This window comes from Ambystoma mexicanum, chromosome 8, assembly GCF_040938575.1.
Source record: "Ambystoma mexicanum isolate Mex_15411 chromosome 8, UKY_AmexF1_1, whole genome shotgun sequence".
Lineage (NCBI taxonomy): Eukaryota > Metazoa > Chordata > Amphibia > Caudata > Ambystomatidae > Ambystoma > Ambystoma mexicanum.
The window spans coordinates 730,827,475-730,847,449 of record NC_090929.1 but is presented as its reverse complement, the minus strand read 5'-3'; the positions used below and the strand labels follow the sequence as shown (position 1 = coordinate 730,847,449).

The 19,975-nt window shown below is 47.6% G+C and overlaps 58 non-coding genes and 9 pseudogenes across 58 annotated transcripts; all 67 read right to left on the bottom strand.

Annotated features, from left to right (window-relative positions):
- Positions 1 to 30: 30 nt before the first annotated feature.
- Positions 31 to 149, bottom strand: LOC138477993 (5S ribosomal RNA). The gene has a single exon (XR_011271901.1). It is a non-coding gene; the product is annotated as a 5S ribosomal RNA (ribosomal RNA).
- A 106-nt stretch (positions 150 to 255) lies between these two features.
- LOC138475103 (5S ribosomal RNA) lies at positions 256 to 374 on the bottom strand. The gene has a single exon (XR_011269278.1). It is a non-coding gene; the product is annotated as a 5S ribosomal RNA (ribosomal RNA).
- A 464-nt stretch (positions 375 to 838) lies between these two features.
- Positions 839 to 947, bottom strand: LOC138474000 (5S ribosomal RNA; annotated as a pseudogene).
- A 106-nt stretch (positions 948 to 1,053) lies between these two features.
- LOC138480175 (5S ribosomal RNA) lies at positions 1,054 to 1,172 on the bottom strand. Its single transcript, XR_011273882.1, has one exon. It is a non-coding gene; the product is annotated as a 5S ribosomal RNA (ribosomal RNA).
- Positions 1,173 to 1,278: 106 nt separating this feature from the next.
- Positions 1,279 to 1,397, bottom strand: LOC138479084 (5S ribosomal RNA). The gene has a single exon (XR_011272891.1). It is a non-coding gene; the product is annotated as a 5S ribosomal RNA (ribosomal RNA).
- Positions 1,398 to 1,503: 106 nt separating this feature from the next.
- Positions 1,504 to 1,622, bottom strand: LOC138475102 (5S ribosomal RNA). The gene has a single exon (XR_011269277.1). It is a non-coding gene; the product is annotated as a 5S ribosomal RNA (ribosomal RNA).
- A 106-nt stretch (positions 1,623 to 1,728) lies between these two features.
- LOC138479414 (5S ribosomal RNA) lies at positions 1,729 to 1,847 on the bottom strand. The gene has a single exon (XR_011273191.1). It is a non-coding gene; the product is annotated as a 5S ribosomal RNA (ribosomal RNA).
- A 464-nt stretch (positions 1,848 to 2,311) lies between these two features.
- LOC138475101 (5S ribosomal RNA) lies at positions 2,312 to 2,430 on the bottom strand. Its single transcript, XR_011269276.1, has one exon. It is a non-coding gene; the product is annotated as a 5S ribosomal RNA (ribosomal RNA).
- A 106-nt stretch (positions 2,431 to 2,536) lies between these two features.
- LOC138475100 (5S ribosomal RNA) lies at positions 2,537 to 2,655 on the bottom strand. Its single transcript, XR_011269275.1, has one exon. It is a non-coding gene; the product is annotated as a 5S ribosomal RNA (ribosomal RNA).
- A 106-nt stretch (positions 2,656 to 2,761) lies between these two features.
- Positions 2,762 to 2,880, bottom strand: LOC138480275 (5S ribosomal RNA). Its single transcript, XR_011273972.1, has one exon. It is a non-coding gene; the product is annotated as a 5S ribosomal RNA (ribosomal RNA).
- A 106-nt stretch (positions 2,881 to 2,986) lies between these two features.
- Positions 2,987 to 3,105, bottom strand: LOC138475097 (5S ribosomal RNA). The gene has a single exon (XR_011269274.1). It is a non-coding gene; the product is annotated as a 5S ribosomal RNA (ribosomal RNA).
- A 106-nt stretch (positions 3,106 to 3,211) lies between these two features.
- LOC138475096 (5S ribosomal RNA) lies at positions 3,212 to 3,330 on the bottom strand. The gene has a single exon (XR_011269273.1). It is a non-coding gene; the product is annotated as a 5S ribosomal RNA (ribosomal RNA).
- Positions 3,331 to 3,436: 106 nt separating this feature from the next.
- LOC138473897 (5S ribosomal RNA) lies at positions 3,437 to 3,555 on the bottom strand (annotated as a pseudogene).
- A 106-nt stretch (positions 3,556 to 3,661) lies between these two features.
- On the bottom strand, positions 3,662 to 3,780 carry LOC138475095 (5S ribosomal RNA). Its single transcript, XR_011269272.1, has one exon. It is a non-coding gene; the product is annotated as a 5S ribosomal RNA (ribosomal RNA).
- A 464-nt stretch (positions 3,781 to 4,244) lies between these two features.
- LOC138477960 (5S ribosomal RNA) lies at positions 4,245 to 4,363 on the bottom strand. The gene has a single exon (XR_011271871.1). It is a non-coding gene; the product is annotated as a 5S ribosomal RNA (ribosomal RNA).
- Positions 4,364 to 4,469: 106 nt separating this feature from the next.
- LOC138480134 (5S ribosomal RNA) lies at positions 4,470 to 4,588 on the bottom strand. Its single transcript, XR_011273845.1, has one exon. It is a non-coding gene; the product is annotated as a 5S ribosomal RNA (ribosomal RNA).
- A 464-nt stretch (positions 4,589 to 5,052) lies between these two features.
- LOC138475094 (5S ribosomal RNA) lies at positions 5,053 to 5,171 on the bottom strand. The gene has a single exon (XR_011269271.1). It is a non-coding gene; the product is annotated as a 5S ribosomal RNA (ribosomal RNA).
- Positions 5,172 to 5,277: 106 nt separating this feature from the next.
- Positions 5,278 to 5,396, bottom strand: LOC138475093 (5S ribosomal RNA). Its single transcript, XR_011269270.1, has one exon. It is a non-coding gene; the product is annotated as a 5S ribosomal RNA (ribosomal RNA).
- A 106-nt stretch (positions 5,397 to 5,502) lies between these two features.
- On the bottom strand, positions 5,503 to 5,621 carry LOC138475092 (5S ribosomal RNA). Its single transcript, XR_011269269.1, has one exon. It is a non-coding gene; the product is annotated as a 5S ribosomal RNA (ribosomal RNA).
- Positions 5,622 to 5,727: 106 nt separating this feature from the next.
- Positions 5,728 to 5,846, bottom strand: LOC138475090 (5S ribosomal RNA). Its single transcript, XR_011269267.1, has one exon. It is a non-coding gene; the product is annotated as a 5S ribosomal RNA (ribosomal RNA).
- Positions 5,847 to 5,952: 106 nt separating this feature from the next.
- On the bottom strand, positions 5,953 to 6,071 carry LOC138475089 (5S ribosomal RNA). The gene has a single exon (XR_011269266.1). It is a non-coding gene; the product is annotated as a 5S ribosomal RNA (ribosomal RNA).
- A 464-nt stretch (positions 6,072 to 6,535) lies between these two features.
- LOC138477958 (5S ribosomal RNA) lies at positions 6,536 to 6,654 on the bottom strand. Its single transcript, XR_011271869.1, has one exon. It is a non-coding gene; the product is annotated as a 5S ribosomal RNA (ribosomal RNA).
- Positions 6,655 to 6,760: 106 nt separating this feature from the next.
- On the bottom strand, positions 6,761 to 6,879 carry LOC138480133 (5S ribosomal RNA). Its single transcript, XR_011273844.1, has one exon. It is a non-coding gene; the product is annotated as a 5S ribosomal RNA (ribosomal RNA).
- A 464-nt stretch (positions 6,880 to 7,343) lies between these two features.
- Positions 7,344 to 7,462, bottom strand: LOC138475088 (5S ribosomal RNA). Its single transcript, XR_011269265.1, has one exon. It is a non-coding gene; the product is annotated as a 5S ribosomal RNA (ribosomal RNA).
- A 106-nt stretch (positions 7,463 to 7,568) lies between these two features.
- On the bottom strand, positions 7,569 to 7,687 carry LOC138475086 (5S ribosomal RNA). Its single transcript, XR_011269264.1, has one exon. It is a non-coding gene; the product is annotated as a 5S ribosomal RNA (ribosomal RNA).
- Positions 7,688 to 7,793: 106 nt separating this feature from the next.
- On the bottom strand, positions 7,794 to 7,902 carry LOC138473960 (5S ribosomal RNA; annotated as a pseudogene).
- Positions 7,903 to 8,008: 106 nt separating this feature from the next.
- On the bottom strand, positions 8,009 to 8,127 carry LOC138475085 (5S ribosomal RNA). The gene has a single exon (XR_011269263.1). It is a non-coding gene; the product is annotated as a 5S ribosomal RNA (ribosomal RNA).
- A 474-nt stretch (positions 8,128 to 8,601) lies between these two features.
- Positions 8,602 to 8,720, bottom strand: LOC138478871 (5S ribosomal RNA). The gene has a single exon (XR_011272697.1). It is a non-coding gene; the product is annotated as a 5S ribosomal RNA (ribosomal RNA).
- A 106-nt stretch (positions 8,721 to 8,826) lies between these two features.
- On the bottom strand, positions 8,827 to 8,945 carry LOC138477992 (5S ribosomal RNA). Its single transcript, XR_011271900.1, has one exon. It is a non-coding gene; the product is annotated as a 5S ribosomal RNA (ribosomal RNA).
- A 107-nt stretch (positions 8,946 to 9,052) lies between these two features.
- Positions 9,053 to 9,171, bottom strand: LOC138475084 (5S ribosomal RNA). Its single transcript, XR_011269262.1, has one exon. It is a non-coding gene; the product is annotated as a 5S ribosomal RNA (ribosomal RNA).
- Positions 9,172 to 9,277: 106 nt separating this feature from the next.
- On the bottom strand, positions 9,278 to 9,386 carry LOC138473959 (5S ribosomal RNA; annotated as a pseudogene).
- A 106-nt stretch (positions 9,387 to 9,492) lies between these two features.
- LOC138480433 (5S ribosomal RNA) lies at positions 9,493 to 9,611 on the bottom strand. The gene has a single exon (XR_011274109.1). It is a non-coding gene; the product is annotated as a 5S ribosomal RNA (ribosomal RNA).
- Positions 9,612 to 9,717: 106 nt separating this feature from the next.
- LOC138478612 (5S ribosomal RNA) lies at positions 9,718 to 9,836 on the bottom strand. Its single transcript, XR_011272463.1, has one exon. It is a non-coding gene; the product is annotated as a 5S ribosomal RNA (ribosomal RNA).
- A 106-nt stretch (positions 9,837 to 9,942) lies between these two features.
- On the bottom strand, positions 9,943 to 10,061 carry LOC138479413 (5S ribosomal RNA). The gene has a single exon (XR_011273190.1). It is a non-coding gene; the product is annotated as a 5S ribosomal RNA (ribosomal RNA).
- Positions 10,062 to 10,525: 464 nt separating this feature from the next.
- LOC138474350 (5S ribosomal RNA) lies at positions 10,526 to 10,634 on the bottom strand (annotated as a pseudogene).
- Positions 10,635 to 10,740: 106 nt separating this feature from the next.
- Positions 10,741 to 10,859, bottom strand: LOC138480132 (5S ribosomal RNA). Its single transcript, XR_011273843.1, has one exon. It is a non-coding gene; the product is annotated as a 5S ribosomal RNA (ribosomal RNA).
- Positions 10,860 to 11,323: 464 nt separating this feature from the next.
- Positions 11,324 to 11,432, bottom strand: LOC138473958 (5S ribosomal RNA; annotated as a pseudogene).
- A 106-nt stretch (positions 11,433 to 11,538) lies between these two features.
- LOC138475083 (5S ribosomal RNA) lies at positions 11,539 to 11,657 on the bottom strand. Its single transcript, XR_011269261.1, has one exon. It is a non-coding gene; the product is annotated as a 5S ribosomal RNA (ribosomal RNA).
- A 106-nt stretch (positions 11,658 to 11,763) lies between these two features.
- On the bottom strand, positions 11,764 to 11,882 carry LOC138475082 (5S ribosomal RNA). The gene has a single exon (XR_011269260.1). It is a non-coding gene; the product is annotated as a 5S ribosomal RNA (ribosomal RNA).
- Positions 11,883 to 11,988: 106 nt separating this feature from the next.
- Positions 11,989 to 12,107, bottom strand: LOC138475081 (5S ribosomal RNA). Its single transcript, XR_011269259.1, has one exon. It is a non-coding gene; the product is annotated as a 5S ribosomal RNA (ribosomal RNA).
- Positions 12,108 to 12,213: 106 nt separating this feature from the next.
- On the bottom strand, positions 12,214 to 12,332 carry LOC138479083 (5S ribosomal RNA). The gene has a single exon (XR_011272890.1). It is a non-coding gene; the product is annotated as a 5S ribosomal RNA (ribosomal RNA).
- Positions 12,333 to 12,438: 106 nt separating this feature from the next.
- On the bottom strand, positions 12,439 to 12,557 carry LOC138478974 (5S ribosomal RNA). The gene has a single exon (XR_011272791.1). It is a non-coding gene; the product is annotated as a 5S ribosomal RNA (ribosomal RNA).
- A 106-nt stretch (positions 12,558 to 12,663) lies between these two features.
- On the bottom strand, positions 12,664 to 12,782 carry LOC138479412 (5S ribosomal RNA). The gene has a single exon (XR_011273189.1). It is a non-coding gene; the product is annotated as a 5S ribosomal RNA (ribosomal RNA).
- A 464-nt stretch (positions 12,783 to 13,246) lies between these two features.
- LOC138478869 (5S ribosomal RNA) lies at positions 13,247 to 13,365 on the bottom strand. Its single transcript, XR_011272696.1, has one exon. It is a non-coding gene; the product is annotated as a 5S ribosomal RNA (ribosomal RNA).
- A 106-nt stretch (positions 13,366 to 13,471) lies between these two features.
- LOC138477991 (5S ribosomal RNA) lies at positions 13,472 to 13,590 on the bottom strand. Its single transcript, XR_011271899.1, has one exon. It is a non-coding gene; the product is annotated as a 5S ribosomal RNA (ribosomal RNA).
- Positions 13,591 to 13,697: 107 nt separating this feature from the next.
- On the bottom strand, positions 13,698 to 13,816 carry LOC138475080 (5S ribosomal RNA). The gene has a single exon (XR_011269258.1). It is a non-coding gene; the product is annotated as a 5S ribosomal RNA (ribosomal RNA).
- Positions 13,817 to 13,922: 106 nt separating this feature from the next.
- Positions 13,923 to 14,031, bottom strand: LOC138473957 (5S ribosomal RNA; annotated as a pseudogene).
- A 106-nt stretch (positions 14,032 to 14,137) lies between these two features.
- LOC138480432 (5S ribosomal RNA) lies at positions 14,138 to 14,256 on the bottom strand. Its single transcript, XR_011274108.1, has one exon. It is a non-coding gene; the product is annotated as a 5S ribosomal RNA (ribosomal RNA).
- Positions 14,257 to 14,362: 106 nt separating this feature from the next.
- Positions 14,363 to 14,481, bottom strand: LOC138478611 (5S ribosomal RNA). The gene has a single exon (XR_011272462.1). It is a non-coding gene; the product is annotated as a 5S ribosomal RNA (ribosomal RNA).
- A 106-nt stretch (positions 14,482 to 14,587) lies between these two features.
- LOC138479411 (5S ribosomal RNA) lies at positions 14,588 to 14,706 on the bottom strand. The gene has a single exon (XR_011273188.1). It is a non-coding gene; the product is annotated as a 5S ribosomal RNA (ribosomal RNA).
- A 464-nt stretch (positions 14,707 to 15,170) lies between these two features.
- LOC138474349 (5S ribosomal RNA) lies at positions 15,171 to 15,279 on the bottom strand (annotated as a pseudogene).
- A 106-nt stretch (positions 15,280 to 15,385) lies between these two features.
- Positions 15,386 to 15,504, bottom strand: LOC138480130 (5S ribosomal RNA). Its single transcript, XR_011273841.1, has one exon. It is a non-coding gene; the product is annotated as a 5S ribosomal RNA (ribosomal RNA).
- A 464-nt stretch (positions 15,505 to 15,968) lies between these two features.
- LOC138473956 (5S ribosomal RNA) lies at positions 15,969 to 16,077 on the bottom strand (annotated as a pseudogene).
- A 106-nt stretch (positions 16,078 to 16,183) lies between these two features.
- On the bottom strand, positions 16,184 to 16,302 carry LOC138475078 (5S ribosomal RNA). The gene has a single exon (XR_011269256.1). It is a non-coding gene; the product is annotated as a 5S ribosomal RNA (ribosomal RNA).
- Positions 16,303 to 16,408: 106 nt separating this feature from the next.
- On the bottom strand, positions 16,409 to 16,527 carry LOC138475074 (5S ribosomal RNA). Its single transcript, XR_011269255.1, has one exon. It is a non-coding gene; the product is annotated as a 5S ribosomal RNA (ribosomal RNA).
- A 106-nt stretch (positions 16,528 to 16,633) lies between these two features.
- On the bottom strand, positions 16,634 to 16,752 carry LOC138475062 (5S ribosomal RNA). The gene has a single exon (XR_011269252.1). It is a non-coding gene; the product is annotated as a 5S ribosomal RNA (ribosomal RNA).
- A 106-nt stretch (positions 16,753 to 16,858) lies between these two features.
- On the bottom strand, positions 16,859 to 16,977 carry LOC138479082 (5S ribosomal RNA). The gene has a single exon (XR_011272889.1). It is a non-coding gene; the product is annotated as a 5S ribosomal RNA (ribosomal RNA).
- A 106-nt stretch (positions 16,978 to 17,083) lies between these two features.
- On the bottom strand, positions 17,084 to 17,202 carry LOC138478973 (5S ribosomal RNA). The gene has a single exon (XR_011272790.1). It is a non-coding gene; the product is annotated as a 5S ribosomal RNA (ribosomal RNA).
- Positions 17,203 to 17,308: 106 nt separating this feature from the next.
- Positions 17,309 to 17,427, bottom strand: LOC138479410 (5S ribosomal RNA). Its single transcript, XR_011273187.1, has one exon. It is a non-coding gene; the product is annotated as a 5S ribosomal RNA (ribosomal RNA).
- Positions 17,428 to 17,891: 464 nt separating this feature from the next.
- LOC138475058 (5S ribosomal RNA) lies at positions 17,892 to 18,010 on the bottom strand. Its single transcript, XR_011269251.1, has one exon. It is a non-coding gene; the product is annotated as a 5S ribosomal RNA (ribosomal RNA).
- A 106-nt stretch (positions 18,011 to 18,116) lies between these two features.
- Positions 18,117 to 18,235, bottom strand: LOC138480129 (5S ribosomal RNA). Its single transcript, XR_011273840.1, has one exon. It is a non-coding gene; the product is annotated as a 5S ribosomal RNA (ribosomal RNA).
- Positions 18,236 to 18,699: 464 nt separating this feature from the next.
- Positions 18,700 to 18,818, bottom strand: LOC138475057 (5S ribosomal RNA). The gene has a single exon (XR_011269250.1). It is a non-coding gene; the product is annotated as a 5S ribosomal RNA (ribosomal RNA).
- Positions 18,819 to 18,924: 106 nt separating this feature from the next.
- On the bottom strand, positions 18,925 to 19,043 carry LOC138475056 (5S ribosomal RNA). Its single transcript, XR_011269249.1, has one exon. It is a non-coding gene; the product is annotated as a 5S ribosomal RNA (ribosomal RNA).
- Positions 19,044 to 19,149: 106 nt separating this feature from the next.
- LOC138475055 (5S ribosomal RNA) lies at positions 19,150 to 19,268 on the bottom strand. Its single transcript, XR_011269248.1, has one exon. It is a non-coding gene; the product is annotated as a 5S ribosomal RNA (ribosomal RNA).
- A 106-nt stretch (positions 19,269 to 19,374) lies between these two features.
- LOC138475053 (5S ribosomal RNA) lies at positions 19,375 to 19,493 on the bottom strand. Its single transcript, XR_011269247.1, has one exon. It is a non-coding gene; the product is annotated as a 5S ribosomal RNA (ribosomal RNA).
- Positions 19,494 to 19,599: 106 nt separating this feature from the next.
- Positions 19,600 to 19,718, bottom strand: LOC138479081 (5S ribosomal RNA). Its single transcript, XR_011272888.1, has one exon. It is a non-coding gene; the product is annotated as a 5S ribosomal RNA (ribosomal RNA).
- Positions 19,719 to 19,824: 106 nt separating this feature from the next.
- On the bottom strand, positions 19,825 to 19,943 carry LOC138479877 (5S ribosomal RNA). The gene has a single exon (XR_011273611.1). It is a non-coding gene; the product is annotated as a 5S ribosomal RNA (ribosomal RNA).
- Between the last annotated feature and the right edge of the window lie 32 nt (positions 19,944 to 19,975).

Below are 19,975 nucleotides of genomic sequence, written 5' to 3'. Positions count from 1 at the left end.
GGCTCACTTCCTGAACTTGGAGCACAAAAAAGCCTACAGCACCTGGTATTCCCAGGCGGTCTCCCATCCAGGTACTAACTAGGCCCGACACTGCTTTGCTTCCGAGATCAGACGAGATCGGGCGCATTCAGTGTGGTGTGGCCGTAGGCTCTGGGCCTAGTGAGTTTTGTACTTTTAAGCATCTAGTCGGCTAGACCTTGCAGTTTTGAAAGGCAATTGAGAAATGGCTCACTTCCTGAACTTGGAGCACAAAAAAGCCTACAGCACCTGGTATTCCCAGGCGGTCTCCCATCCAGGTACTAACTAGGCCCGACACTGCTTAGCTTCCGAGATCAGACGAGATCGGGCGCATTCAGTGTGGTGTGGCCGTAGGCTCTAGAAATGCTAAGAATATTACTCTTATGCATTTGCATTTAGTAAGCTAAGCCATGCAGCCACTTGCAACATGATACCACGCTCATCGCTCGATCAGCGCTCGATCAGGCGAGATATATAAGACTGGTGGGCCCATTCAGGACTCCTATGTCTGGTAGGATAACTTTAATCCATCCATCCTGTTTCTGTTGCAGGGAGGTGGAGAGAACAATCAACACAATAACGGCTTTCTTTCATGCCTCTTGAAGGACTCAATATTCTCTGTACTGCATTACATGTGAAAGTCGATTTATTACCCATGAACACACTACCTGTATGCTAATTATATGTAAATAGGTAGCTCCAGCCCTCATAATGTTGTCCAACATTTCCGCTATAAAACGGGATAAAATTATTTTGGAAACATACCAAATTTGAAAAGTAATTGAGAAGTTGCGCAATTACAAATCATGGAGCACAAAATAGCCTACAGCACCTGGTATTCCCAGGCGGTCTCCCATCCAGGTACTAACTAGGCCCGACACTGCTTAGCTTCCGAGATCGGGAGCATTCAGTGTGGTGTGGCCGTAGGCTCTGGGCCTAGTGAGTTTTGTACTTTTAAGCATCTAGTCGGCTAGACCTTGCAGTTTTGAAAGGCAATTGAGAAATGGCTCACTTCCTGAACTTGGAGCACAAAAAAGCCTACAGCACCTGGTATTCCCAGGCGGTCTCCCATCCAGGTACTAACTAGGCCCGACACTGCTTAGCTTCGAAGATCAGACGAGATCGGGCGCATTCAGTGTGGTGTGGCCGTAGGCTCTGGTCCTAGTGAGTTTTGTACTTTTAAGCATCTAGTCGGCTAGACCTTGCAGTTTTGAAAGGCAATTGAGAAATGGCTCACTTCCTGAACTTGGAGCACAAAAAAGCCTACAGCACCTGGTATTCCCAGGCGGAATCCCATCCAGGTACTAACTAGGCCCGACACTGCTTAGCTTCCGAGATCAGACGAGATCGGGCGCATTCAGTGTGGTGTGGCCGTAGGCTCTGTGCCTAGTGAGTTTTGTACTTTTAAGCATCTAGTCGGCTAGACCTTGCAGTTTTGAAAGGCAATTGAGAAATGGCTCACTTCCTGAACTTGGAGCACAAAAAAGCCTACAGCACCTGGTATTCCCAGGCGGTCTCCCATCCAGGTACTAACTAGGCCCGACACTGCTTAGCTTCCGAGATCAGACGAGATCGGGCGCATTCAGTGTGGTGTGGCCGTAGGCTCTGGGCCTAGTGAGTTTTGTACTTTTAAGCATCTAGTCGGCTAGACCTTGCAGTTTTGAAAGGCAATTGAGAAATGGCTCACTTCCTGAACTTGGAGCACAAAAAAGCCTACAGCACCTGGTATTCCCAGGCGGTCTCCCATCCAGGTACTAACTAGGCCCGACACTGCTTAGCTTCGGAGATCAGACGAGATCGGGCGCATTCAGTGTGGTGTGGCCGTAGGCTCGAGTAATGCTAAGAATATTACTCTTATGCATTTGCATTTAGTAAGCTAAGCCATGCAGCCACTTGCAACATGATACCACGCTCATCGCTCGATCAGCGCTCGATCAGGCGAGATATATAAGACTGGTGGGCCCATTCAGGACTCCTATGTCTGGTAGGATAACTTTAATCCATCCATCCTGTTTCTGTTGCAGGGAGGTGGAGAGAACAATCAACACAATAACGGCTTTCTTTCATGCCTCTTGAAGGACTCAATATTCTCTGTACTGCATTACATGTGAAAGTCGATTTATTACCCATGAACACACTACCTGTATGCTAATTATATGTAAATAGGTAGCTCCAGCCCTCATAATGTTGTCCAACATTTCCGCTATAAAACGGGATAAAATTATTTTGGAAACATACCAAATTTGAAAAGTAATTGAGAAGTTGCGCAATTACTAATCATGGAGCACAAAATAGCCTACAGCACCTGGTATTCCCAGGCGGTCTCCCATCCAGGTACTAACTAGGCCCGACACTGCTTAGCTTCCGAGATCAGACGAGATCGGGCGCATTCAGTGTGGTGTGGCCGTAGGCTCTGGTCCTAGTGAGTTTTGTACTTTTAAGCATCTAGTCGGCTAGACCTTGCAGTTTTGAAAGGCAATTGAGAAATGGCTCACTTCCTGAACTTGGAGCACAAAAAAGCCTACAGCACCTGGTATTCCCAGGCGGTCTCCCATCCAGGTACTAACTAGGCCCGACACTGCTTAGCTTCCGAGATCAGACGAGATCGGGCGCATTCAGTGTGGTGTGGCCGTAGGCTCTGGGCCTAGTGAGTTTTGTACTTTTAAGCATCTAGTCGGCTAGACCTTGCAGTTTTGAAAGGCAATTGAGAAATGGCTCACTTCCTGAACTTGGAGCACAAAAAAGCCTACAGCACCTGGTATTCCCAGGCGGTCTCCCATCCAGGTACTAACTAGGCCAGACACTGCTTAGCTTCCGAGATCAGACAAGATCGGGCGCATTCAGTGTGGTGTGGCCGTAGGCTCTGGGCCTAGTGAGTTTTGTACTTTTAAGCATCTAGTCGGCTAGACCTTGCAGTTTTGAAAGGCAATTGAGAAATGGCTCACTTCCTGAACTTGGAGCACAAAAAAGCCTACAGCACCTGGTATTCCCAGGCGGTCTCCCATCCAGGTACTAACTAGGCCCGACACTGCTTAGCTTCCGAGATCAGACGAGATCGGGCGCATTCAGTGTGGTGTGGCCGTAGGCTCTGGTCCTAGTGAGTTTTGTACTTTTAAGCATCTAGTCGGCTAGACCTTATAGTTTTGAAAGGCAATTGAGAAATGGCTCACTTCCTGAACTTGGAGCACAAAAAAGCCTACAGCACCTGGTATTCCCAGGCGGTCTCCCATCCAGGTACTAACTAGGCCCGACACTGCTTAGCTTCCGAGATCAGACGAGATCGGGCGCATTCAGTGTGGTGTGGCCGTAGGCTCTGGGCCTAGTGAGTTTTGTACTTTTAAGCATCTAGTCGGCTAGACCTTGCAGTTTTGAAAGGCAATTGAGAAATGGCTCACTTCCTGAACTTGGAGCACAAAAAAGCCTACAGCACCTGGTATTCCCAGGCGGTCTCCCATCCAGGTACTAACTAGGCCAGACACTGCTTAGCTTCTGAGATCAGACAAGATCGGGCGCATTCAGTGTGGTGTGGCCGTAGGCTCTGGGCCTAGTGAGTTTTGTACTTTTAAGCATCTAGTCGGCTAGACCTTGCAGTTTTGAAAGGCAATTGAGAAATGGCTCACTTCCTGAACTTGGAGCACAAAAAAGCCTACAGCACCTGGTATTCCCAGGCGGTCTCCCATCCAGGTACTAACTAGGCCCGACACTGCTTAGCTTCCGAGATCAGACGAGATCGGGCGCATTCAGTGTGGTGTGGCCGTAGGCTCGAGTAATGCTAAGAATATTACTCTTATGCATTTGCATTTAGTAAGCTAAGCCATGCAGCCACTTGCAACATGATACCACGCTCATCGCTCGATCAGCGCTCGATCAGGCGAGATATATAAGACTGGTGGGCCCATTCAGGACTCCTATGTCTGGTAGGATAACTTTAATCCATCCATCCTGTTTCTGTTGCAGGGAGGTGGAGAGAACAATCAACACAATAACGGCTTTCTTTCATGCCTCTTGAAGGACTCAATATTCTCTGTACTGCATTACATGTGAAAGTCGATTTATTACCCATGAACACACTACCTGTATGCTAATTATATGTAAATAGGTAGCTCCAGCCCTCATAATGTTGTCCAACATTTCCGCTATAAAACGGGATAAAATTATTTTGGAAACATACCAAATTTGAAAAGTAATTGAGAAGTTGCGCAATTACTAATCATGGAGCACAAAATAGCCTACAGCACCTGGTATTCCCAGGCGGTCTCCCATCCAGGTACTAACTAGGCCCAACACTGCTTAGCTTCCAAGATCAGACGAGATCGGGCGCATTCAGTGTGGTGTGGCCGTAGGCTCTGGGCCTAGTGAGTTTTGTACTTTTAAGCATCTAGTCGGCTAGACCTTGCAGTTTTGAAAGGCAATTGAGAAATGGCTCACTTCCTGAACTTGGAGCACAAAAAAGCCTACAGCACCTGGTATTCCCAGGCAGTCTCCCATCCAGGTACTAACTAGGCCAGACACTGCTTAGCTTCCGAGATCAGACGAGATCGGGCGCATTCAGTGTGGTGTGGCCGTAGGCTCTAGGAATGCTAAGAATATTACTCTTATGCATTTGCATTTAGTAAGCTAAGCCATGCAGCCACTTGCAACATGATACCACGCTCATCGCTCGATCAGCGCTCGATCAGGCGAGATATATAAGACTGGTGGGCCCATTCAGGACTCCTATGTCTGGTAGGATAACTTTAATCCATCCATCCTGTTTCTGTTGCAGGGAGGTGGAGAGAACAATCAACACAATAACGGCTTTCTTTCATGCCTCTTGAAGGACTCAATATTCTCTGTACTGCATTACATGTGAAAGTCGATTTATTACCCATGAACACACTACCTGTATGCTAATTATATGTAAATAGGTAGCTCCAGCCCTCATAATGTTGTCCAACATTTCCGCTATAAAACGGGATAAAATTATTTTGGAAACATACCAAATTTGAAAAGTAATTGAGAAGTTGTGCAATTACTAATCATGGAGCACAAAATAGCCTACAGCACCTGGTATTCCCAGGCGGTCTCCCATCCAGGTACTAACTAGGCCCGACACTGCTTAGCTTCCGAGATCAGACGAGATCGGGCGCATTCAGTGTGGTGTGGCCGTAGGCTCTGGGCCTAGTGAGTTTTGTACTTTTAAGCATCTAGTCGGCTAGACCTTGCAGTTTTGAAAGGCAATTGAGAAATGGCTCACTTCCTGAACTTGGAGCACAAAAAAGCCTACAGCACCTGGTATTCCCAGGCGGTCTCCCATCCAGGTACTAACTAGGCCCGACACTGCTTAGCTTCCGAGATCAGACGAGATCGGGCGCATTCAGTGTGGTGTGGCCGTAGGCTCTGGTCCTAGTGAGTTTTGTACTTTTAAGCATCTAGTCGGCTAGACCTTGCAGTTTTGAAAGGCAATTGAGAAATGGCTCACTTCCTGAACTTGGAGCACAAAAAAGCCTACAGCACCTGGTATTCCCAGGCGGTCTCCCATCCAGGTACTAACTAGGCCCGACACTGCTTAGCTTCCGAGATCAGACGAGATCGGGCGCATTCAGTGTGGTGTGGCCGTAGGCTCTGGGCCTAGTGAGTTTTGTACTTTTAAGCATCTAGTCGGCTAGACCTTGCAGTTTTGAAAGGCAATTGAGAAATGGCTCACTTCCTGAACTTGGAGCACAAAAAAGCCTACAGCACCTGGTATTCCCAGGCGGTCTCCCATCCAGGTACTAACTAGGCCCGACACTGCTTAGCTTCCGAGATCAGACGAGATCGGGCGCATTCAGTGTGGTGTGGCCGTAGGCTCTGCGCCTAGTGAGTTTTGTACTTTTAAGCATCTAGTCGGCTAGACCTTGCAGTTTTGAAAGGCAATTGAGAAATGGCTCACTTCCTGAACTTGGAGCACAAAAAAGCCTACAGCACCTGGTATTCCCAGGCGGTCTCCCATCCAGGTACTAACTAGGCCCGACACTGCTTAGCTTCCGAGATCAGACGAGATCGGGCGCATTCAGTGTGGTGTGGCCGTAGGCTCTAGTAATGCTAAGAATATTACTCTTATGCATTTGCATTTAGTAAGCTAAGCCATGCAGCCACTTGCAACATGATACCACGCTCATCGCTCGATCAGCGCTCGATCAGGCGAGATATATAAGACTGGTGGGCCCATTCAGGACTCCTATGTCTGGTAGGATAACTTTAATCCATCCATCCTGTTTCTGTTGCAGGGAGGTGGAGAGAACAATCAACACAATAACGGCTTTCTTTCATGCCTCTTGAAGGACTCAATATTCTCTGTACTGCATTACATGTGAAAGTCGATTTATTACCCATGAACACACTACCTGTATGCTAATTATATGTAAATAGGTAGCTCCAGCCCTCATAATGTTGTCCAACATTTCCGCTATAAAACGGGATAAAATTATTTTGGAAACATACCAAATTTGAAAAGTAATTGAGAAGTTGCGCAATTACTAATCATGGAGCACAAAATAGCCTACAGCACCTGGTATTCCCAGGCGGTCTCCCATCCAGGTACTAACTAGGCCCAACACTGCTTAGCTTCCAAGATCAGACGAGATCGGGCGCATTCAGTGTGGTGTGGCCGTAGGCTCTGGGCCTAGTGAGTTTTGTACTTTTAAGCATCTAGTCGGCTAGACCTTGCAGTTTTGAAAGGCAATTGAGAAATGGCTCACTTCCTGAACTTGGAGCACAAAAAAGCCTACAGCACCTGGTATTCCCAGGCAGTCTCCCATCCAGGTACTAACTAGGCCAGACACTGCTTAGCTTCCGAGATCAGACGAGATCGGGCGCATTCAGTGTGGTGTGGCCGTAGGCTCTAGGAATGCTAAGAATATTACTCTTATGCATTTGCATTTAGTAAGCTAAGCCATGCAGCCACTTGCAACATGATACCACGCTCATCGCTCGATCAGCGCTCGATCAGGCGAGATATATAAGACTGGTGGGCCCATTCAGGACTCCTATGTCTGGTAGGATAACTTTAATCCATCCATCCTGTTTCTGTTGCAGGGAGGTGGAGAGAACAATCAACACAATAACGGCTTTCTTTCATGCCTCTTGAAGGACTCAATATTCTCTGTACTGCATTACATGTGAAAGTCGATTTATTACCCATGAACACACTACCTGTATGCTAATTATATGTAAATAGGTAGCTCCAGCCCTCATAATGTTGTCCAACATTTCCGCTATAAAACGGGATAAAATTATTTTGGAAACATACCAAATTTGAAAAGTAATTGAGAAGTTGTGCAATTACTAATCATGGAGCACAAAATAGCCTACAGCACCTGGTATTCCCAGGCGGTCTCCCATCCAGGTACTAACTAGGCCCGACACTGCTTAGCTTCCGAGATCAGACGAGATCGGGCGCATTCAGTGTGGTGTGGCCGTAGGCTCTGGGCCTAGTGAGTTTTGTACTTTTAAGCATCTAGTCGGCTAGACCTTGCAGTTTTGAAAGGCAATTGAGAAATGGCTCACTTCCTGAACTTGGAGCACAAAAAAGCCTACAGCACCTGGTATTCCCAGGCGGTCTCCCATCCAGGTACTAACTAGGCCCGACACTGCTTAGCTTCCGAGATCAGACGAGATCGGGCGCATTCAGTGTGGTGTGGCCGTAGGCTCTGGTCCTAGTGAGTTTTGTACTTTTAAGCATCTAGTCGGCTAGACCTTGCAGTTTTGAAAGGCAATTGAGAAATGGCTCACTTCCTGAACTTGGAGCACAAAAAAGCCTACAGCACCTGGTATTCCCAGGCGGTCTCCCATCCAGGTACTAACTAGGCCCGACACTGCTTAGCTTCCGAGATCGGGCGCATTCAGTGTGGTGTGGCCGTAGGCTCTGGGCCTAGTGAGTTTTGTACTTTTAAGCATCTAGTCGGCTAGACCTTGCAGTTTTGAAAGGCAATTGAGAAATGGCTCACTTCCTGAACTTGGAGCACAAAAAAGCCTACAGCACCTGGTATTCCCAGGCGGTCTCCCATCCAGGTACTAACTAGGCCCGACACTGCTTAGCTTCCGAGATCAGACGAGATCGGGCGCATTCAGTGTGGTGTGGCCGTAGGCTTTAGAAATGCTAAGAATATTACTCTTATGCATTTGCATTTAGTAAGCTAAGCCATGCAGCCACTTGCAACATGATACCACGCTCATCGCTCGATCATCGCTCGATCAGGCTCGATCAGGCGAGATATATAAGACTGGTGGGCCCATTCAGGACTCCTATGTCTGGTAGGATAACTTTAATCCATCCATCCTGTTTCTGTTGCAGGGAGGTGGAGAGAACAATCAACACAATAACGGCTTTCTTTCATGCCTCTTGAAGGACTCAATATTCTCTGTACTGCATTACATGTGAAAGTCGATTTATTACCCATGAACACACTACCTGTATGCTAATTATATGTAAATAGGTAGCTCCAGCCCTCATAATGTTGTCCAACATTTCCGCTATAAAACGGGATAAAATTATTTTGGAAACATACCAAATTTGAAAAGTAATTGAGAAGTTGTGCAATTACTAATCATGGAGTACAAAATAGCCTACAGCACCTGGTATTCCCAGGCGGTCTCCCATCCAGGTACTAACTAGGCCCGACACTGCTTAGCTTCCGAGATCAAACGAGATCGGGCGCATTCAGTGTGGTGTGGCAGTAGGCTCAGGGCCTAGTGAGTTTTGTACTTTTAAGCATCTAATCGGCTAGACCTTGCAGTTTTGAAAGGCAATTGAGAAATGGCTCACTTCCTGAACTTGGAGCACAAAAAAGCCTACAGCACCTGGTATTCCCAGGCGGTCTCCCATCCAGGTACTAACTAGGCCCGACACTGCTTTGCTTCCGAGATCAGACGAGATCGGGCGCATTCAGTGTGGTGTGGCCGTAGGCTCTGGTCCTAGTGAGTTTTGTACTTTTAAGCATCTAGTCGGCTAGACCTTGCAGTTTTGAAAGGCAATTGAGAAATGGCTCACTTCCTGAACTTGGAGCACAAAAAAAGCCTACAGCACCTGGTATTCCCAGGCGGTCTCCCATCCAGGTACTAACTAGGCCCGACACTGCTTAGCTTCCGAGATCAGACGAGATCGGGCGCATTCAGTGTGGTGTGGCCGTAGGCTCTGGACCTAGTGAGTTTTGTACTTTTAAGCATCTAGTCGGCTAGACCTTGCAGTTTTGAAAGGCAATTGAGAAATGGCTCACTTCCTGAACTTGGAGCACAAAAAAGCCTACAGCACCTGGTATTCCCAGGCGGTCTCCCATCCAGGTACTAACTAGGCCCGACACTGCTTAGCTTCCGAGATCGGGCGCATTCAGTGTGGTGTGGCCGTAGGCTCTGGGCCTAGTGAGTTTTGTACTTTTAAGCATCTAGTCGGCTAGACCTTGCAGTTTTGAAAGGCAATTGAGAAATGGCTCACTTCCTGAACTTGGAGCACAAAAAAGCCTACAGCACCTGGTATTCCCAGGCGGAATCCCATCCAGGTACTAACTAGGCCCGACACTGCTTAGCTTCCGAGATAAGACGAGATCGGGCGCATTCAGTGTGGTGTGGCCGTAGGCTCTGGGCCTAGTGAGTTTTGTACTTTTAAGCATCTAGTCGGCTAGACCTTGCAGTTTTGAAAGGCAATTGAGAAATGGCTCACTTCCTGAACTTGGAGCACAAAAAAGCCTACAGCACCTGGTATTCCCAGGCGGTCTCCCATCCAGGTACTAACTAGGCCCGACACTGCTTAGCTTCTGAGATCAGATGAGATCGGGCGCATTCAGTGTGGTGTGGCCGTAGGCTCTGGGCCTAGTGAGTTTTGTACTTTTAAGCATCTAGTCGGCTAGACCTTGCAGTTTTGAAAGGCAATTGAGAAATGGCTCACTTCCTGAACTTGGAGCACAAAAAAGCCTACAGCACCTGGTATTCCCAGGCGGTCTCCCATCCAGGTACTAACTAGGCCCGACACTGCTTAGCTTCGGAGATCAGACGAGATCGGGCGCATTCAGTGTGGTGTGGCCGTAGGCTCAAGTAATGCTAAGAATATTACTCTTATGCATTTGCATTTAGTAAGCTAAGCCATGCAGCCACTTGCAACATGATACCACGCTCATCGCTCGATCAGCGCTCGATCAGGCGAGATATATAAGACTGGTGGGCCCATTCAGGACTCCTATGTCTGGTAGGATAACTTTAATCCATCCATCCTGTTTCTGTTGCAGGGAGGTGGAGAGAACAATCAACACAATAACGGCTTTCTTTCATGCCTCTTGAAGGACTCAATATTCTCTGTACTGCATTACATGTGAAAGTCGATTTATTACCCATGAACACACTACCTGTATGCTAATTATATGTAAATAGGTAGCTCCAGCCCTCATAATGTTGTCCAACATTTCCGCTATAAAACGGGATAAAATTATTTTGGAAACATACCAAATTTGAAAAGTAATTGAGAAGTTGCGCAATTACTAATCATGGAGCACAAAATAGCCTACAGCACCTGGTATTCCCAGGCGGTCTCCCATCCAGGTACTAACTAGGCCCGACACTGCTTAGCTTCCGAGATCTGGCGCATTCAGTGTGGTGTGGCCGTAGGCTCTGGGCCTAGTGAGTTTTGTACTTTTAAGCATCTAGTCGGCTAGACCTTGCAGTTTTGAAAGGCAATTGAGAAATGGCTCACTTCCTGAACTTGGAGCACAAAAAAGCCTACAGCACCTGGTATTCCCAGGCAGTCTCCCATCCAGGTACTAACTAGGCCAGACACTGCTTAGCTTCCGAGATCAGACGAGATCGGGCGCATTCAGTGTGGTGTGGCCGTAGGCTCTAGTAATGCTAAGAATATTACTCTTATGCATTTGCATTTAGTAAGCTAAGCCATGCAGCCACTTGCAACATGATACCACGCTCATCGCTCGATCAGCGCTCGATCAGGCGAGATATATAAGACTGGTGGGCCCATTCAGGACTCCTATGTCTGGTAGGATAACTTTAATCCATCCATCCTGTTTCTGTTGCAGGGAGGTGGAGAGAACAATCAACACAATAACGGCTTTCTTTCATGCCTCTTGAAGGACTCAATATTCTCTGTACTGCATTACATGTGAAAGTCGATTTATTACCCATGAACACACTACCTGTATGCTAATTATATGTAAATAGGTAGCTCCAGCCCTCATAATGTTGTCCAACATTTCCGCTATAAAACGGGATAAAATTATTTTGGAAACATACCAAATTTGAAAAGTAATTGAGAAGTTGTGCAATTACAAATCATGGAGCACAAAATAGCCTACAGCACCTGGTATTCCCAGGCGGTCTCCCATCCAGGTACTAACTAGGCCCGACACTGCTTAGCTTCCGAGATCGGGCGCATTCAGTGTGGTGTGGCCGTAGGCTCTGGGCCTAGTGAGTTTTGTACTTTTAAGCATCTAGTTGGCTAGACCTTGCAGTTTTGAAAGGCAATTGAGAAATGGCTCACTTCCTGAACTTGGAGCACAAAAAAGCCTACAGCACCTGGTATTCCCAGGCGGTCTCCCATCCAGGTACTAACTAGGCCCGACACTGCTTAGCTTCCGAGATCAGACGAGATCGGGCGCATTCAGTGTGGTGTGGCCGTAGGCTCTGGTCCTAGTGAGTTTTGTACTTTTAAGCATCTAGTCGGCTAGACCTTGCAGTTTTGAAAGGCAATTGAGAAATGGCTCACTTCCTGAACTTGGAGCACAAAAAAGCCTACAGCACCTGGTATTCCCAGGCGGTCTCCCATCCAGGTACTAACTAGGCCCGACACTGCTTAGCTTCCGAGATCAGACGAGATCGGGCGCATTCAGTGTGGTGTGGCCGTAGGCTCTGGGCCTAGTGAGTTTTGTACTTTTAAGCATCTAGTCGGCTAGACCTTGCAGTTTTGAAAGGCAATTGAGAAATGGCTCACTTCCTGAACTTGGAGCACAAAAAAGCCTACAGCACCTGGTATTCCCAGGCGGTCTCCCATCCAGGTACTAACTAGGCCCGACACTGCTTAGCTTCCGAGATCAGACGAGATCGGGCGCATTCAGTGTGGTGTGGCCGTAGGCTCTGGTCCTAGTGAGTTTTGTACTTTTAAGCATCTAGTCGGCTAGACCTTGCAGTTTTGAAAGGCAATTGAGAAATGGCTCACTTCCTGAACTTGGAGCACAAAAAAGCCTACAGCACCTGGTATTCCCAGGCGGAATCCCATCCAGGTACTAACTAGGCCCGACACTGCTTAGCTTCCGAGATCAGACGAGATCGGGCGCATTCAGTGTGGTGTGGCCGTAGGCTCTGGGCCTAGTGAGTTTTGTACTTTTAAGCATCTAGTCGGCTAGACCTTGCAGTTTTGAAAGGCAATTGAGAAATGGCTCACTTCCTGAACTTGGAGCACAAAAAAGCCTACAGCACCTGGTATTCCCAGGCGGTCTCCCATCCAGGTACTAACTAGGCCCGACACTGCTTAGCTTCTGAGATCAGACGAGATCGGGCGCATTCAGTGTGGTGTGGCCGTAGGCTCTGGGCCTAGTGAGTTTTGTACTTTTAAGCATCTAGTCGGCTAGACCTTGCAGTTTTGAAAGGCAATTGAGAAATGGCTCACTTCCTGAACTTGGAGCACAAAAAAGCCTACAGCACCTGGTATTCCCAGGCGGTCTCCCATCCAGGTACTAACTAGGCCCGACACTGCTTAGCTTCGGAGATCAGACGAGATCGGGCGCATTCAGTGTGGTGTGGCCGTAGGCTCGAGTAATGCTAAGAATATTACTCTTATGCATTTGCATTTAGTAAGCTAAGCCATGCAGCCACTTGCAACATGATACCACGCTCATCGCTCGATCAGCGCTCGATCAGGCGAGATATATAAGACTGGTGGGCCCATTCAGGACTCCTATGTCTGGTAGGATAACTTTAATCCATCCATCCTGTTTCTGTTGCAGGGAGGTGGAGAGAACAATCAACACAATAACGGCTTTCTTTCATGCCTCTTGAAGGACTCAATATTCTCTGTACTGCATTACATGTGAAAGTCGATTTATTACCCATGAACACACTACCTGTATGCTAATTATATGTAAATAGGTAGCTCCAGCCCTCATAATGTTGTCCAACATTTCCGCTATAAAACGGGATAAAATTATTTTGGAAACATACCAAATTTGAAAAGTAATTGAGAAGTTGTGCAATTACTAATCATGGAGTACAAAATAGCCTACAGCACCTGGTATTCCCAGGCGGTCTCCCATCCAGGTACTAACTAGGCCCGACACTGCTTAGCTTCCGAGATCAAACGAGATCGGGCGCATTCAGTGTGGTGTGGCAGTAGGCTCAGGGCCTAGTGAGTTTTGTACTTTTAAGCATCTAATCGGCTAGACCTTGCAGTTTTGAAAGGCAATTGAGAAATGGCTCACTTCCTGAACTTGGAGCACAAAAAAGCCTACAGCACCTGGTATTCCCAGGCGGTCTCCCATCCAGGTACTAACTAGGCCCGACACTGCTTTGCTTCCGAGATCAGACGAGATCGGGCGCATTCAGTGTGGTGTGGCCGTAGGCTCTGGTCCTAGTGAGTTTTGTACTTTTAAGCATCTAGTCGGCTAGACCTTGCAGTTTTGAAAGGCAATTGAGAAATGGCTCACTTCCTGAACTTGGAGCACAAAAAAAGCCTACAGCACCTGGTATTCCCAGGCGGTCTCCCATCCAGGTACTAACTAGGCCCGACACTGCTTAGCTTCCGAGATCAGACGAGATCGGGCGCATTCAGTGTGGTGTGGCCGTAGGCTCTGGACCTAGTGAGTTTTGTACTTTTAAGCATCTAGTCGGCTAGACCTTGCAGTTTTGAAAGGCAATTGAGAAATGGCTCACTTCCTGAACTTGGAGCACAAAAAAGCCTACAGCACCTGGTATTCCCAGGCGGTCTCCCATCCAGGTACTAACTAGGCCCGACACTGCTTAGCTTCCGAGATCGGGCGCATTCAGTGTGGTGTGGCCGTAGGCTCTGGGCCTAGTGAGTTTTGTACTTTTAAGCATCTAGTCGGCTAGACCTTGCAGTTTTGAAAGGCAATTGAGAAATGGCTCACTTCCTGAACTTGGAGCACAAAAAAGCCTACAGCACCTGGTATTCCCAGGCGGAATCCCATCCAGGTACTAACTAGGCCCGACACTGCTTAGCTTCCGAGATAAGACGAGATCGGGCGCATTCAGTGTGGTGTGGCCGTAGGCTCTGGGCCTAGTGAGTTTTGTACTTTTAAGCATCTAGTCGGCTAGACCTTGCAGTTTTGAAAGGCAATTGAGAAATGGCTCACTTCCTGAACTTGGAGCACAAAAAAGCCTACAGCACCTGGTATTCCCAGGCGGTCTCCCATCCAGGTACTAACTAGGCCCGACACTGCTTAGCTTCTGAGATCAGATGAGATCGGGCGCATTCAGTGTGGTGTGGCCGTAGGCTCTGGGCCTAGTGAGTTTTGTACTTTTAAGCATCTAGTCGGCTAGACCTTGCAGTTTTGAAAGGCAATTGAGAAATGGCTCACTTCCTGAACTTGGAGCACAAAAAAGCCTACAGCACCTGGTATTCCCAGGCGGTCTCCCATCCAGGTACTAACTAGGCCCGACACTGCTTAGCTTCGGAGATCAGACGAGATCGGGCGCATTCAGTGTGGTGTGGCCGTAGGCTCAAGTAATGCTAAGAATATTACTCTTATGCATTTGCATTTAGTAAGCTAAGCCATGCAGCCACTTGCAACATGATACCACGCTCATCGCTCGATCAGCGCTCGATCAGGCGAGATATATAAGACTGGTGGGCCCATTCAGGACTCCTATGTCTGGTAGGATAACTTTAATCCATCCATCCTGTTTCTGTTGCAGGGAGGTGGAGAGAACAATCAACACAATAACGGCTTTCTTTCATGCCTCTTGAAGGACTCAATATTCTCTGTACTGCATTACATGTGAAAGTCGATTTATTACCCATGAACACACTACCTGTATGCTAATTATATGTAAATAGGTAGCTCCAGCCCTCATAATGTTGTCCAACATTTCCGCTATAAAACGGGATAAAATTATTTTGGAAACATACCAAATTTGAAAAGTAATTGAGAAGTTGCGCAATTACTAATCATGGAGCACAAAATAGCCTACAGCACCTGGTATTCCCAGGCGGTCTCCCATCCAGGTACTAACTAGGCCCGACACTGCTTAGCTTCCGAGATCTGGCGCATTCAGTGTGGTGTGGCCGTAGGCTCTGGGCCTAGTGAGTTTTGTACTTTTAAGCATCTAGTCGGCTAGACCTTGCAGTTTTGAAAGGCAATTGAGAAATGGCTCACTTCCTGAACTTGGAGCACAAAAAAGCCTACAGCACCTGGTATTCCCAGGCAGTCTCCCATCCAGGTACTAACTAGGCCAGACACTGCTTAGCTTCCGAGATCAGACGAGATCGGGCGCATTCAGTGTGGTGTGGCCGTAGGCTCTAGTAATGCTAAGAATATTACTCTTATGCATTTGCATTTAGTAAGCTAAGCCATGCAGCCACTTGCAACATGATACCACGCTCATCGCTCGATCAGCGCTCGATCAGGCGAGATATATAAGACTGGTGGGCCCATTCAGGACTCCTATGTCTGGTAGGATAACTTTAATCCATCCATCCTGTTTCTGTTGCAGGGAGGTGGAGAGAACAATCAACACAATAACGGCTTTCTTTCATGCCTCTTGAAGGACTCAATATTCTCTGTACTGCATTACATGTGAAAGTCGATTTATTACCCATGAACACACTACCTGTATGCTAATTATATGTAAATAGGTAGCTCCAGCCCTCATAATGTTGTCCAACATTTCCGCTATAAAACGGGATAAAATTATTTTGGAAACATACCAAATTTGAAAAGTAATTGAGAAGTTGTGCAATTACAAATCATGGAGCACAAAATAGCCTACAGCACCTGGTATTCCCAGGCGGTCTCCCATCCAGGTACTAACTAGGCCCGACACTGCTTAGCTTCCGAGATCGGGCGCATTCAGTGTGGTGTGGCCGTAGGCTCTGGGCCTAGTGAGTTTTGTACTTTTAAGCATCTAGTTGGCTAGACCTTGCAGTTTTGAAAGGCAATTGAGAAATGGCTCACTTCCTGAACTTGGAGCACAAAAAAGCCTACAGCACCTGGTATTCCCAGGCGGTCTCCCATCCAGGTACTAACTAGGCCCGACACTGCTTAGCTTCCGAGATCAGACGAGATCGGGCGCATTCAGTGTGGTGTGGCCGTAGGCTCTGGTCCTAGTGAGTTTTGTACTTTTAAGCATCTAGTCGGCTAGACCTTGCAGTTTTGAAAGGCAATTGAGAAATGGCTCACTTCCTGAACTTGGAGCACAAAAAAGCCTACAGCACCTGGTATTCCCAGGCGGTCTCCCATCCAGGTACTAACTAGGCCCGACACTGCTTAGCTTCCGAGATCAGACGAGATCGGGCGCATTCAGTGTGGTGTGGCCGTAGGCTCTGGGCCTAGTGAGTTTTGTACTTTTAAGCATCTAGTCGGCTAGACCTTGCAGTTTTGAAAGGCAATTGAGAAATGGCTCACTTCCTGAACTTGGAGCACAAAAAAGCCTACAGCACCTGGTATTCCCAGGCGGTCTCCCATCCAGGTACTAACTAGGCCCGACACTGCTTAGCTTCCGAGATCAGACGAGATCGGGCGCATTCAGTGTGGTGTGGCCGTAGGCTCTGGTCCTAGTGAGTTTTGTACTTTTAAGCATCTAGTCGGCTAGACCTTGCAGTTTTGAAAGGCAATTGAGAAATGGCTCACTTCCTGAACTTGGAGCACAAAAAAGCCTACAGCACCTGGTATTCCCAGGCGGAATCCCATCCAGGTACTAACTAGGCCCGACACTGCTTAGCTTCCGAGATCAGACGAGATCGGGCGCATTCAGTGTGGTGTGGCCGTAGGCTCTGGGCCTAGTGAGTTTTGTACTTTTAAGCATCTAGTCGGCTAGACCTTGCAGTTTTGAAAGGCAATTGAGAAATGGCTCACTTCCTGAACTTGGAGCACAAAAAAGCCTACAGCACCTGGTATTCCCAGGCGGTCTCCCATCCAGGTACTAACTAGGCCCGACACTGCTTAGCTTCTGAGATCAGACGAGATCGGGCGCATTCAGTGTGGTGTGGCCGTAGGCTCTGGGCCTAGTGAGTTTTGTACTTTTAAGCATCTAGTCGGCTAGACCTTGCAGTTTTGAAAGGCAATTGAGAAATGGCTCACTTCCTGAACTTGGAGCACAAAAAAGCCTACAGCACCTGGTATTCCCAGGCGGTCTCCCATCCAGGTACTAACTAGGCCCGACACTGCTTAGCTTCGGAGATCAGACGAGATCGGGCGCATTCAGTGTGGTGTGGCCGTAGGCTCGAGTAATGCTAAGAATATTACTCTTATGCATTTGCATTTAGTAAGCTAAGCCATGCAGCCACTTGCAACATGATACCACGCTCATCGCTCGATCAGCGCTCGATCAGGCGAGATATATAAGACTGGTGGGCCCATTCAGGACTCCTATGTCTGGTAGGATAACTTTAATCCATCCATCCTGTTTCTGTTGCAGGGAGGTGGAGAGAACAATCAACACAATAACGGCTTTCTTTCATGCCTCTTGAAGGACTCAATATTCTCTGTACTGCATTACATGTGAAAGTCGATTTATTACCCATGAACACACTACCTGTATGCTAATTATATGTAAATAGGTAGCTCCAGCCCTCATAATGTTGTCCAACATTTCCGCTATAAAACGGGATAAAATTATTTTGGAAACATACCAAATTTGAAAAGTAATTGAGAAGTTGCGCAATTACTAATCATGGAGCACAAAATAGCCTACAGCACCTGGTATTCCCAGGCGGTCTCCCATCCAGGTACTAACTAGGCCCGACACTGCTTAGCTTCCGAGATCAGACGAGATCGGGCGCATTCAGTGTGGTGTGGCCGTAGGCTCTGGGCCTAGTGAGTTTTGTACTTTTAAGCATCTAGTCGGCTAGACCTTGCAGTTTTGAAAGGCAATTGAGAAATGGCTCACTTCCTGAACTTGGAGCACAAAAAAGCCTACAGCACCTGGTATTCCCAGGCAGTCTCCCATCCAGGTACTAACTAGGCCAGACACTGCTTAGCTTCCGAGATCAGACGAGATCGGGCGCATTCAGTGTGGTGTGGCCGTAGGCTCTAGTAATGCTAAGAATATTACTCTTATGCATTTGCATTTAGTAAGCTAAGCCATGCAGCCACTTGCAACATGATACCACGCTCATCGCTCGATCAGCGCTCGATCAGGCGAGATATATAAGACTGGTGGGCCCATTCAGGACTCCTATGTCTGGTAGGATAACTTTAATCCATCCATCCTGTTTCTGTTGCAGGGAGGTGGAGAGAACAATCAACACAATAACGGCTTTCTTTCATGCCTCTTGAAGGACTCAATATTCTCTGTACTGCATTACATGTGAAAGTCGATTTATTACCCATGAACACACTACCTGTATGCTAATTATATGTAAATAGGTAGCTCCAGCCCTCATAATGTTGTCCAACATTTCCGCTATAAAACGGGATAAAATTATTTTGGAAACATACCAAATTTGAAAAGTAATTGAGAAGTTGTGCAATTACTAATCATGGAGCACAAAATAGCCTACAGCACCTGGTATTCCCAGGCGGTCTCCCATCCAGGTACTAACTAGGCCCGACACTGCTTAGCTTCCGAGATCAGACGAGATCGGGCGCATTCAGTGTGGTGTGGCCGTAGGCTCTGGGCCTAGTGAGTTTTGTACTTTTAAGCATCTAGTCGGCTAGACCTTGCAGTTTTGAAAGGCAATTGAGAAATGGCTCACTTCCTGAACTTGGAGCACAAAAAAGCCTACAGCACCTGGTATTCCCAGGCGGTCTCCCATCCAGGTACTAACTAGGCCCGACACTGCTTAGCTTCCGAGATCAGACGAGATCGGGCGCATTCAGTGTGGTGTGGCCGTAGGCTCTGGTCCTAGTGAGTTTTGTACTTTTAAGCATCTAGTCGGCTAGACCTTGCAGTTTTGAAAGGCAATTGAGAAATGGCTCACTTCCTGAACTTGGAGCACAAAAAAGCCTACAGCACCTGGTATTCCCAGGCGGTCTCCCATCCAGGTACTAACTAGGCCCGACACTGCTTAGCTTCCGAGATCAGACGAGATCGGGCGCATTCAGTGTGGTGTGGCCGTAGGCTCTGGGCCTAGTGAGTTTTGTACTTTTAAGCATCTAGTCGGCTAGACCTTGCAGTTTTGAAAGGCAATTGAGAAATGGCTCACTTCCTGAACTTGGAGCACAAAAAAGCCTACAGCACCTGGTATTCCCAGGCGGTCTCCCATCCAGGTACTAACTAGGCCCGACACTGCTTAGCTTCCGAGATCAGACGAGATCGGGCGCATTCAGTGTGGTGTGGCCGTAGGCTCTGGTCCTAGTGAGTTTTGTACTTTTAAGCATCTAGTCGGCTAGACCTTGCAGTTTTGAAAGGCAATTGAGAAATGGCTCACTTCCTGAACTTGGAGCACAAAAAAGCCTACAGCACCTGGTATTCCCAGGCGGAATCCCATCCAGGTACTAACTAGGCCCGACACTGCTTAGCTTCCGAGATCAGACGAGATCGGGCGCATTCAGTGTGGTGTGGCCGTAGGCTCTGGGCCTAGTGAGTTTTGTACTTTTAAGCATCTAGTCGGCTAGACCTTGCAGTTTTGAAAGGCAATTGAGAAATGGCTCACTTCCTGAACTTGGAGCACAAAAAAGCCTACAGCACCTGGTATTCCCAGGCGGTCTCCCATCCAGGTACTAACTAGGCCCGACACTGCTTAGCTTCTGAGATCAGACGAGATCGGGCGCACTCAGTGTGGTGTGGCCGTAGGCTCTGGGCCTAGTGAGTTTTGTACTTTTAAGCA